The 13,633-nt window shown below is 38.3% G+C and overlaps 1 long non-coding RNA gene across 1 annotated transcript; it reads left to right on the top strand.

The window, feature by feature from the left end:
• Nucleotides 1-10,076: 10,076 nt before the first annotated feature.
• Nucleotides 10,077-11,285, top strand: LOC110937025. The gene is made up of 2 exons (XR_002590501.2): nt 10,077-10,171; nt 10,958-11,285. It is a non-coding gene; the product is annotated as an uncharacterized LOC110937025 (long non-coding RNA).
• Nucleotides 11,286-13,633: the final 2,348 nt, after the last annotated feature.

Raw genomic sequence — 13,633 nt, 5'->3', positions numbered from 1 at the left:
AACACTCTCTGGCAATATGTCCAACAATGTTGCATTGGAAACAGGTTCTCGTATCTTTCTTCTGCTCATCCATCTTTTTCATTTCATCTTGCTTCTTTGCAAGGAACTCACTATTTGACTGCCTCCAGAATGCTTTCTTTTCTTCTTCATCTGCTGACGTTCCTGAAACAAATGTCATTTTGGATTTAAAGTCACGAACATATTTTTCATTTTTCTGTTGGAGTAAATCCTAAACCTTTCTTTTTGAAATTACTGTTATGGTTTGATTTCTTTTAGAAACCAGAACCAGAACCAGAATCGTAACCCTTTTTCTTGTTTAATCTTTGTAGTACTCTTGAGATGTACTTTTTAGGTTTATCAGTAAGATTTAAATCTTTTATTTCAGAAATATTAATTTATGTGAGTTTGAAAACCTTTTTAATCATTTCAGTTTTGACACCTCTTATTGGAAATTCCTCATCATAATATAATTTGTCCGAATCATTCAAAGTATAAGCCACTTTAAATGGTTCATCACTCAAATTAGATTTTGATAACAGGAATTCTTTGTCATAAACTATTTTTTCTTGTTTTTCTGATTGACCCGGAGTACTTGTCTCAGACTTTGACTCTGTCACAGACTCCGACTTTGACTCCTCTATCTCATCTTTATCTAACACATGATCCACGACTTTCTTCATCAATTGAGATTGTTGATCAGTGACAGATGATGTAAACACGACATCAATATTATCTGGCAAGTTTACTGACGACTCCGACTCCCACTGTAAATTTGTTGCCTTTTTGACTCTTTCATCATTTGGTTTTCTAGCCAAATATCCATTTTCCAGCGGGGGTGGACACTTGTTGTAACTGACACCTTGTTTCTTACCAAAATTCTTCTTGTCAATCTTTTTCTTTGTGTCACTCTTCTTTTCAACTTTCTTCTCAGGAGTCTTGTTTTCAGCATCTTTTCCAGCATCTTTTTCTTCAGTTACTTCATCTTCTTCCCATGCCTTCACACCTTCAACTGTGGGATATATCCCGTCAATGACATAAGCAGTACATGAGTAACTTTTCAATAAACGGTTAACTCTTTCAGTTTCGATTCTTTGAAGTTCCAGCTTTTGTTCAAGCGCAGCACACTTCTCGATATAGTTGTTTACAACTTTCTGCTTGATCATAAATGCTCCCTGAAGTGTTTTCATTGCTGTAGCCTGCTCTTCACTTGTGTCGTTGTACATATTCATTGCCTTGTTCAACACATCATATGATTCTTTCAATCTGTTTATGTTGTGTATCAATGAACTGTTCTGTTTCTTTACAGCTTCACAATTCTCACAAGTTACTGGACTCTTTTTTCGCAATGGCTTCTTCATTAATCTCGAACTTTGGAATTTCTTTCACTTTTCTTCTCACCACCGGTACTGTCTCATCATCACTACTAACCGGTGTCTTTACCTTCTTCTTTTTCTTCTTTACCTTCTCATCTTCACTGTCGGTTTCTGCCATCATCTTCAGATGTTTTGCCATTTGTCTAGCATAATACTCTGTTCCATCATCATCACCGTCTTCTTCAATTCTTGCAACAAAAGCTTTGTGAGCTGTATGTGCTGTGGCTTGATCAGGAATATAATCATCACAAGTGAAATTCTCCCAGCTAAAACCCTCAGGTAGCTTTTCATCATCTTGATCGATCAAACAAGCTTTTCCATCAGCTGAGACATATATATCCCAGTTGAATGGCTTCTTTTCATCTTGATTAACCACACAAGCTCTCTTTCCAGAATCTTCAATCCCATTTCTTCCATGTACAGTTTGAGCTTGATGTTGATGTTGTTGAGAAGATTGTTGAGCAACTTGATGGTAAATGGCTTTACGGTAGTAATCATTATTGTTGTTGAAAGGATTCTGAGCTCCACTTGCTTCGCGGTTGGTGCACTCCCTCTTGAAGTGACCTTTCTCCCTGCAACGAAAACAAGTGACTTTAGATTTGTCAAAACCCAAAGTAGAAATATTAGCCTCACGAAGATCATCTCTCCCCGTGATCTGCTTGAATTTCTCAGCTCTCCTTAACACGTTGGCTAAACACCATTTTATGTCCATCAGCTCCATCTCTTCAGCATCTATCTGGTCGTAATCCTCCTTTGTTAGCATTGGATTTCCGATACGACCTGCAACAAAACAACTGTAAGATTCTAAAACCATTCCCAATAAAGACATTTGATTTTTAGCAACTTCATCTGAATAATCTTGATCATTCTCAAGATTTAAAACAATATTGCATTGAAGTTTTCTCCCATTCTTTGTTGCTGAAATGTTCGGATCGAATGACGAAAATGATGAGAAACTGGTGTTGCTGCTTGATCCTTTTGAAGAAGTGCTGGTTGAGTTCTTGGCGTTGTAAGCAATTTCCACTTTTGGAGATAAATTTGTAGATTTCTCATTCACCCCTGCTTTGTAATACAACCCGATATCCTGTTCAACGTCGAAATCTTTCATTCGAACAATCTTTCTTTGCTCCATCTCTTGAGCTTCCAACTTCTCAATAAATTTGCTCAAGGTTAACGTGCTAAATCCTTTCTTGTTCCTGAGCATCATCAAATATGTACCCCAAGTTTCATGAGGTAATGCATTTGCAAGCTTCTCTATCAGTTCTTCATTATCTTTGTTGATGCTTACCCTCTTCATATTCACCAACAAATTGCAAAATCTTTCGATGATTTGCTTTGTACTCTCATTCTTTAATCCACGAAACAAATCAAATTCCTTTTTCAAGAGAGATTTCTTGTTTTTGACCATTTCCTGACTACCAACAAACTTTGATCTAAGAGCTTTCCAGATAGAATAAGAACTTCCGTTATGCTGCAATAAAACCATAATATCCTCTTTCTCGGCTTGTTGTAGCAAACTTAACATCATCTTCTCATTTTTGTATTTCCTTTTGTCATCGGCACTCATATCTTTGATCGCAACTTCCTCTTCATCATCATTTAACGGTCTCACATACTTCGTCTCTACACACTCCCAAGCGTCTAAGTAATTAGCTTGTACCCAGTTTTCGAAACGACCTTCCCAACCCTTATATTCTTCAATCTTCATGAGTTTGGGTGGTTTTTGCATTGTTCCTGTTTCGTTTTCTAGCATTGTGTTCTGTACCAAACTAATCGGGGTAGCCAGAGTAGCGAATGCGTTGTAGAATTCTTCATCCATTTTTCAGATTTCAAATTTCACAAACACAGTCTAGGTTCGAGCAAAATTAACAACTTAGGTGGAATCACTGCTTGGAGCGAAATCACAAATGTACTTAGAAGCGAAATCACAATGGAATCAGGAGTGAAATCACGATGTAGTTTTTGGAGCGGAATTAACAATGTAATTTGGAGCGAAATCTGTTGCTCGAGTGAAATCAGGAGTTTCCTTGGAGCGGAATTACGTTTTGGAGCGAAATTAAACTATAATCTCGAGCGAAATCACAGATGACGTCATCTTTTCTCGAACTATTTTCAAGAGAAATCACAATTTTGTCAAGTTTTAATTCGATTTTGATGATGAAACTTTCAAGGCTTTGTTAGACACTAATTCCGAGTAACATATCTAAAAATCAGATCAATTCGACAAGTTTTTCCCGGTTAATTAGCAAAAGACAGTGTAGAAGGTGTAGAAAAACAGAATTTTCGGTTGAATTGGTAAGAGCTCTTCCTCCTTAGCTCTGATACCACATGTAGGATCGTGTTCGGACCCAATTGAGTCTGTCAGAAGAACTTTTCCTAATTTGAGCGGCGGAAACAAACAAATCAGGTTCAATTCACCGAGCATACACTTTTAACTGTTAATCTTATTGATTGAATGATGTTTACACTCCTGGCAACACTTCGACAGCACTTCGTGGCAACCGGAATGGCAATAACCCTAGAACTATATCTGATTTCGCTCCTACAGACACTATATATATGTGTTCTGATTTCGCTCCTACATACAATGACACCAGGAGCGAAATCAGATGTTGTAATCTCGGGCGAAATCAGGTCTATTACACTTCGGGCGAAATCAGATGGATGGGATTTCGCTCCAAATGACAAGATTGTCATTTCAGGCGAAAACACTTACAAATACAAGATTAATGTATTCCGAGCCCTAAACCGACTAACCCTAGACTAGACTCGATACAAGACGAAGTCGACAGATGAATGCACCAACACACCTCCTGCGGACATTTCTATTGAAGGTTGGCTACTCGACAGACCATATATGACTACGTTGGCATGCTTATTGATGGTCCTCCTGCTGATGCCCATAACGATAGAAAATTAGACGAGAACACTGTTACTAACTTCACTTCTTAAGACCCCTGTTAACAAGCCATCCTCTGATTCTAGCATGCATTCAGACTCCTTTGAGTCTGTGATACCTGCAACCTTACAAACAGCTGGATTACAGCATTCTACTACTGACACAAGACGACAATGACATGGCTGCTGCTCTATCACCTGCTCGAGACACCACACCGTTATACGACCCAGAGTCTGCTCTTGAGCTAGCTTCTACACCTTTTGGGTTAGCTTGATGTTGCGCCTGCTGAACCTACACCTTTATGTGATCACGATCCTGTTTCTTTTTGGTCTGCCAGACATTGCACCCCTTATATCTACCTGCATCGGGCAATCTCCTCATTTGTTGAGAAGTTTGTTTTTACACCCGCAACCGCTGACATTGCTCCTTTTCCCTATGAAGACCGACTTCCATTACGTCAAGGTGTCTATAGCTTTCTTTCAGAATATAACCGCACCCCGGGAAGGTACTTCAGGTCAGCACCCGCATAACGATTCGTCTGCTACAACTGCATATTCCCAACTGCACAGGTCGCACCATTTGCTACATTCACCTCTACAACGCCAGACGAGCCACTTTGATGGATCTTATAACACGCTATACTGATTTTAGACCCTTGCCATCCCTCTCATTATGGAGGCTGTACACAGGATGAGTGCTCCTGTAACATCAGATATAGTTTAAGGATACAAGTAGCAGAGTTTTGGAGCTTGAGCTGACACCACGTTCTCCACGCTGTCTATAGTATGTATACTTTGATCCCCCGCATTCACCAAGATTCCTTTTGACGCTCTCACCTGCTGCTATAACGCCTTTCCCAAGTTTTCTTTTGATGCTCATTCCTTTTACCATCGAGCGGCAAATCAGTTGACTACTTCGAGGTATATACAAGCTCGCGGAGGAATTCAAGCATGTCGACAGTTTACTTTTCCTTCCTCCTCCACCCCAGTCACCGGTATAGTTGGTGTCTGGATTACGCGGATTGCATTACGGTTGGGTAGAGACACCAATATTGTGGAGATTTTTGAAGACCACATCTGACTACGTAATTTTGATACCTAAAATATTTAATGGGCCAGGGTAGGGTGACCCTGTGTCCCTGTTAATGTGATACGTTTTATAGGACCATGCAATTGTGGCCAAGGAATAATGAGAAGTCAATCATCACTAAGCATGCGACAATACCTTGTGACCAGTGACTAACGAGAGCTCCGTCGCTATATCTTCGTCAAGCGCATTATTAATCTATTTGTGCGTACTATAATTGTAATACTACGTGCTTACTTGCTATGCTCTCATTAAACATAATTCCCAAATTACATGCTTACACTATGATTATGATGCAATATGCTTACCTGTTTAATGAAAACCTAATCATAATACGTGCTACCGATATAACATGAATGTGCTATGATTGAGATACATGTGTTTGTCTGCTATACTTTCATTAAACATGATATCAATTACTTGCTTGCTTGTGCTGTTGCGTGATGTGAAATGTGAGAATTAAAAACGTGCAAATACACATGATTTCCAAACAACTATTTACATTCCCTGAATAGAAGAGACCAGACTAACCTTAACTTCTTCCTAGAAGATGTCTCATCAAGAGATCAGTCGAATGACCGAGACAGAATGGCAAGCGCACGCCTCACAGGTCATAGCTCGGCACGAGGTTCTTCGCTACAAATACAGCGAAGGTACCTCAAGGGGTGACCTACCTAACGGTAATGTTTAAGTCAACCAAGACACATTACAACACGTTCAGAAAATCTCCAAGTGCCTTGCTAATGCTTACTGTGATGATGATTTCTTGAGTATAGGTTGTACCTACAAACATTTTCTAGAATGCAAGCCCCTGAACTTCGGTGGCACTGGAGGTGCCATAGCTTTTGTAAAATGGGTTGAGAATGTGGACTCTATTGTGCGAACGAGTGGCTGTACGCTAAAGCAACAAGTCCCATACGTTTCCAGATTGCTACAAGATGGGGCTCTGTTATGGTGGGACTTTAAGGTTCAAGAAATGGGCGAGGCTGTAGCATATGCGTTGACATGGAATGAGCTGAAGGAAATAATGCGTAGGGAGTATTGTTCTCAGATGGAGATCCGAAGGCTGGAATTAGAATTTTGGAAACTGAAGATGGAAGGTCCAAAAGTGGTGGAGCACGTGCAAAGGCTTTATGATTTGTCGCGAGTCATTCCGTACCTTGTAGAACCCGAGTTGAAGAGAATGGAGCAATCCATTTGGGAACTGGCACCACAAGCCTTGAGCTTGATGATAGTATCAACACCACCAACAACTATGATTGCACATATGATAAGTCTGGAGCTCACTAAGGAAGCACTTAGATTGGGAAGACTTTCAATCCCGGACGAGAAGAAGGAAACTCCAGTAGAGGCATCTGAGAAGAACAAAAGAAAGCTCAGTGAATTTCAAGGAGGTGATCGGGCAGATAACAAGGACGAGGTCAAAAAGGGAAGTGAGTACATGGGTAAATTACCTCAATACGACAAGTGTCGACGACATCATACCGGGCGATGTAAGAAGGAGAAGTGTGACAACTGTGGCAAAGTGGGGCACAGCAGGAAAGCGTGTTGGCATGAGACGAAATGTGGAAAGAAAAGTAAGGGATGTTATAACTGCGGTGATATGGGGCACTTTAGGAAAGATTGCCCAAGGAAGATTAAACCAAATCGTGGGAAGAATGTCTAAACACCGGAGCTAGGGGAACACGCCAGGGATTCAAGCATGGAGATCGGTACGTCCCGAATTACTCAATGTTATGTATCTGTATTGCCAAATACTGTTGCAAATTTTACGATTCGCACCTCTAGAGTTCGAGAGTATAATGGGTTTAAGTAGCGAGTAAGTAGATATTCCAGTACCCATTAGAACTAGCTTAGGGGAAGCTAGTGGAAGCCAACGCAGTAACTGGGGGCGACAAGATAAAAACCAGAGAGCGTAAGTTTACGATAGATCTATTGCCAGTTGAGCTGGGAAGCTTCGACGAGGTAATTGGGGTGTATTAGTTTCCAAGCGGTCGAGCGGATGTTGATATCCGCACCTCGATGACGAATGAAGGAACGATCGTGACTCACGAAGCAGGATACGCCACCACAGATCACAAATTGCCTAAGGCACGAAAGTTGTTGTGGGAAGGATTTGTTGTTTCCTGGCTCATGTCGGGGACAAGGGAGCCGAAGAACTAAAACTTAAAGATACCCCCGTGATCGGAGAATATCCTGAAGTCTTCCTCGAAGACTAGCCAGAATTATCTCCTCAACAACAAGTCAAATTTTTGCATCAATTTATATCCGGGCGTCGCGCCTGTAGTCAATGCACCCTGGCGATTTACACCTTCAGAAATGCAAGGATTTACAGTCGAGTTTTAGCAGTGGATAGAGAAGGAAGATAACAGACCAAGATGTCCCTTTTGGGTAACCCTATTTCTGCTCTTCAAAAAGAAGGATGATGATTTTCAAATAAACATCAACTACCAGGAGCCGAACGAGCTAACGCACGAGAGTTGGTGACTCTTACTAAGGGTTAACGAACCTCTTACATAACTGACTATGAGGACCCAACTACTACTACACGACTGGTCGACGATCGAGCGTCGTTAGCGGTGAAATTCAGGAAGAAAGTATACCAGGGCAAAATTGTGGGACAATGACTCGTTCTAGACGTAGACAAGATGGTGTTTCCTACACAATGTACAAACCGGATCCACACGGGATACGAAATCTGGAGAATCTAGAAAACTTATATCTAGGACCTTTGAGAAAATAATAACCACCTCGAGTTGTAAGAACCGTGAGAACTTTTTGATCCGGGGCGAGGTGGACCAATTTTTTTTTCATAAACGTAGATGCGTGTATTATAAACACACTTGTAAACAAAAATTCAAAAAAAATGTCGTGTGTGTAGTTTTGAGCACCAGAAGTTTGTGTTTACGGGTACCATCAACCCGAATATGCACTCTAGTGAAGATGCTCGTGCCAGCCTTATCTCGACAATGCAGAGTTATTCGACTTGTGGAACGACCGTGCGGATCTGAAGACCGGTCAACATTTGCTGATGTCATGTGGTATGGTGAATAGTACGCTAAAGTGAACGACCATGCACTTTATCGGCACGGTCGCGCGATCTGAAATTGTAAATAAAACAGAAGACAACAATTAGTTCGTAACTCTGGACTTTTGGGAGCTTTTCAGGCGATCTTCAGGCTCTGGAGGCATCTGCTTTCACCCGAATTCAAGCCACCTTGTGCCGATTAGCTCTGTTATCATCCGGATTCTCAATCTAGTGCTTGTTTATGGTTTGATTTCTTGAATCTTTCCATGATTTTGTTATGTTTCAAGCATTTGGGTTGATGATTATGTATTATTGTAAGCCTAAGGGCAAAAACACTAGTATTCCTTGCTTAATGACAGCCATTAGTGTGTTAATCATGTTTGTAATGACACTTGAAGCATTTTCTATGTTAATCCTTGAGGATTAGTTTGCAACCTTGTTTATTGATGTTGAATTCTTGATTATAGTTAATTATCTTGGATGATTAGTATGTGGTTAGTTTGGATATTTGAAAAAAGAAGCTTACTTAATCATGTATTAGTAGACTTTGAACTTGTTTAACTTGTTTAAAATGTTTGCACCATGATACTAGAAATGTTTAGTGGTATAATAAGGGGTAATTATTGTTAATCAAGAAGGCTTTCCCTCACGGAAGGACCTTAACGGGTTAGATGGTGTTGTTACATATTTTTGACATCAGTTGTTGATCTTGTTAGTAGTTTAGACTAAAATTGCTTTCTTGATGAATTTGTGTTTAAGATTTGTAAAATAAACTTGGTTGTGACTTAATCTAGTTTATGCTTGTCTCGGTGATTACATTGTGTTTATCGGTGTCACTTTCCTTGATTAAATGAGGTTAGAAAACTCCTAACGGATGACTAACTTATCTTTAGGGGATTTTCATAGACATTTGTCAATAATGCGTTAAAGAACAATTTTAGGTGGTTAAAGTGTGTTTTATCGTTTTAACTTTCCAAAAAGTTGTCATGTTAGGATTCCCGAAAGGGATACTAATAGTCTTGAAAAATGGAAAATTGACCAAGTGTTTTAAGTGGCAAAACCGACTTAGTTAACATGCCCTGGTTGTTCATAAAGCAAGGCTATTATTCTATTTTCTTATTTGGAGTCTATTACGTTTTACAAGTTTATGTTTAATCGTATTTAATTTAAACAAATCATAACTTATCTTTTTACCGGTAATTTAATGACAAAGGTTTAGTATTTTAGCTTCCGCCCACATCCTTGGATCGATACTTGGTTCTTACTAATACTTTACTACATATATGACGGGGTACACTTGCCCTTTCGTGTGTGTTTTAATGTTGAAGTATAAATCATTTTTATAAATTTAAAAACGAATCATGTGTAAAATTCATTGTAAAAACATGTATATACGCGCACACGTCAAGAGCACATATACTACTTTATTTATACACCTTTGTCAAAAACTGTTAATTCTTAACAAGTTTTTTTTTTGTTTTCTAATTTTATATACTTTCTATCACTTGTAACCCAAACATGAATTTCAATGTATCCAAAAGCAAACATATAAGCATAAAAAATACCAAATTTCACAAAAGCATTTCAAAGAAATATAAAAAAGGAAATGCATGCCTCAATTCACGGAACACACCTTTTGTGTTTTGAATATCTCCACGCAAAGCCCATGAAGCCACTAGTTTTATTTTATGTTTATAAATTGTAGTATTTGGTTGAAAGAACCTAACATGAAGAACCTTCGTGTAATTACTCTTCTTGTTCTTCTTTTGGTTTGTTTAGCTAAAGGTAACTATTTAACAAATTTATATGTCATATGAATACATATTATCATATACACATATGCAAATAAATGTGTGAGTAATTTTTAATATGATTTTACAACAAAACCAATATACAATGTTTACATGTCTATATGATATATTACTAAGCTTTATGGTTGACTTTTTCTCTCACACACATGCAAATACACATATACATATACATATACATATACATATACATATACATATACATATACATATACATATACATATAGATATACATATACATATACATATACATATACATATACATATACATATACATATATGTTCTTTTCAAAACCAATACTATGCCGATAAAGCGAAAACGACATAAACATTCTACATAGTGTGTCAATCTCGTGTTTGTGTAGGGGTTTATTTATTTATTTAAATGAGTTTTAGTCGAGTTGGGATTAGAATAAGTTTAGTACAAATAAATGGTTAGGCTATCATAAATGGTGTTATTTCATTGATAAATAATAAAAAAGTCGGATGAGTTTGTTCAATCTTGTGTTTGTGTGTTCGATTAAGCTCCAAATTTTCCAACAATGGCAACTACTTGGTGTACCAAGATTTGAAGTTGCCTTGCTACCAACCGAAAATTGAGCACTTGTTAAAGCCATTCGAGAACGTGAGATTTTTTTATCGTCTTTTGCGAGGGGAGAGCATTTTTTATTATTGTGATTCAGCCAAAACCCCTCTCAACCTAACTTTAATGACCCAAACATCATGTTATGACAAATGATATTTGTTATTTGTTTGTTTATAGGAAGCGGGCGGGCTATTAATGAGGCAAAACAAATACATAGTGGTGAGAAATTATCTGAAAGGTATATATGCGGTGGATTATGCTGGAAGTCAAAGGAGATGTGTACCATAAACTGTAAGGAAGCCTGTAAAGTTAAAGGCCATTGTGCAAGTTAAAATGCAAAGTTTCCTATACAATTAACAATATGCCTGCTAGGTTGACGACTAAACGGGATTTCGATACCAATAAAATAATGATGTAAAATAATGTTTTATTTAACTCTTTATGTAATATTAATTAACTACATATGAATCAAAAGTGAGCATGAATAGTGTTTTCTTTATGATTTTACGATGGTATATTATTAATTTGGTTTGGGTTTAGATAGGTAAAGTGTTGCTTGTCTGATGGTTATGTTGGTGTTTATTGTCTGGGGTTGCCTGTGTTCGAATCTATTTTGGTGCATATTCTTCAGATAGTTTTTCTTTTTTCATGCCCCTCTTTCGTTTCAAAAGAAAGAGAGATTCAATGATCAATTGTGGAATATGAGTAAAATTACTATACTATCCTCCAAGCATGTGATTGTGGGTTACGTGTTGTCTTCTCAACTTTAATTTGCCATGGCTTCTATAATTTATTGGCAACACTACTAGAAAACTGGGTAGTTACGACCAAAATTTGCGACCGACGGTAAGCGGTCGCAAAATTTGCGATTGAATATTCAAATTGCAACCAAAACCAAATTTGTCTCAAAATTAGCGTCTGACAAAGATTTGGTCGCAAAACGGTCGCAAATTTTGCAACGGCCTGTCATACCCAGATTCCCGGTGGGCCCGGATGGGACATGACGTGGATAACAATATGACAAATATTAATGCAACATAAGTAATTGAGTAAAAGTATTTATTTCCATAAAATCTTGAATATATATAAGTTGTACAAGCGTTTCAGTATAGGTCCACAGGCAGGATCTAATAAAAAGAGCTTTAGACATCATAGGCCTTAAGCATGAGGAGTTGTAAATTCCTTAGCCTTCATTCTAGTCGATCCGGATTCTCAGCCTATTATAACTTCCGTACCTGCAGTTTAATCTTTTCCATCTTAACAAATCATTTCTTGATGGAAATTAACCCTAATGCAGGCCCTTAACTACGAATTGAGTTATGGTCTGATGGGTTCCCGATTCCATCAAGATCGCGTAATAGTCGAAATGAAAACTATGATTAGGTTGTAAAATCTTATGAACTTGGATCCAATTTCGTATAAGTGATGCTCCACAACAGTTTGCCTAGACAAAACGAGTGGAAACCATCTTCGAAATGGTTAGGATCAAAGGTTTTTGAGAGAAATCAAGACTTTTGTGATTAAAACACAAGAAATGAAAGAAAATAGAATGGAAAGGAAGAGGGGGGGGGGGATCTTACAAAGCTTCTGATCGCAACAACAATTCAAGAGTGTGTGCAAGTGAAAAATAAAGAGTTGGAATGGAGACCTAAGGCCTCTATTTATAGATTAGGGGGTACACTAGGGTTTCCAAGATTTTAGCTCGTTCCCCCTTCGTACTAAGCCACCCCTTCGTATGAAGCTACTCCCTTCGTACAAAGGGTCCGGTTTTTAATATTTTATTTTCCAACTTGATAACTTTATGTGTTTTAATCTGTTTTAACGAGTATCAAGCATCAATGTATAATAAAGAGTCAAGATTCAAGCATAATATAGCGTCCAACATGCAAGTTTTGCGTAAAGTTTGCGCATAAGTCTAACATGAATAATATGAACATGATTAAAAATAATTACATTTTCATTATGATCAATCATCTCTGATTACAATAAGATCGAAAATAGAATACAACAAGAGTACAAGTGTCTAAAACAGAAAGTACAACAAGACTTGCTAAAATAGGAAAGGTACAAAAGTGCGAAGCGTTACAGTCTCCCCTACTTTAGGAAATTTCGTCCTCGAAATCTAAGAGGAAGGCCAAATGAAGAGTTGTGGATACTTGTTCTTCATCTCGCTTGTGAGTTACCAAGTGAATTCGGCACCACGCTTTTCTTCCCAACAAACCTTGACTATGGTAATTTTGCTGCACCTAACTTGCTTGGTTCCTTGGTCCATGATTTCGATCGGTTTTTCCACAAAATGAAGAGTCTCGTTTATTTGTAAGTCATCAACAGGAACTTGAAGTCCCTCTTCAACTAAACACTTCTTGAGGTTCAAGACATAAAAGGTTGGATGTACGTTGCTAAGTTCCTGAGGTAGGTCGAGTCAATATGCCACCTTACTAATCCTCTCGAGTATCTTGAAAGGACCCATATAGCGAGGGGCAAGTTTACCTTTTTTACTAAAGCAAACTACTCCTTTCCAAGGAGATACCTTGAGTAGTACATGATCACCAATGTTAAACTCCAAAGGTTTGCGTCTCTTGTCGGCATGGCTCTGTTGTCTACTTCTAGCCTTGAGTAGATTGTCGCGGATTTGAAGAATCTTATCCGTCGTTTCTTGTTTGAGCTCAGGGCCAGTAAATTGCTTTTCACCAATCTCATGCCCGTTGATGGGAGATCGGCACTTGCAACCATATAATGCTTCAAAAGGAGCCATTTGTATACTGGAGTGATAGCTGTTGTTGTACGAGAACTCAATCAATGGTAAATGTATATCCCAACTACCACCAAAGTCGATGACACAAGAACGAAGCA

This window comes from Helianthus annuus, chromosome 1 (genome assembly GCF_002127325.2).
Source record: "Helianthus annuus cultivar XRQ/B chromosome 1, HanXRQr2.0-SUNRISE, whole genome shotgun sequence".
Classification (NCBI taxonomy): Eukaryota; Viridiplantae; Streptophyta; class Magnoliopsida; order Asterales; family Asteraceae; genus Helianthus; species Helianthus annuus.
Note: the sequence above shows the minus strand (reverse complement) of the source record. Positions and strands in the feature narration are given on the sequence as shown.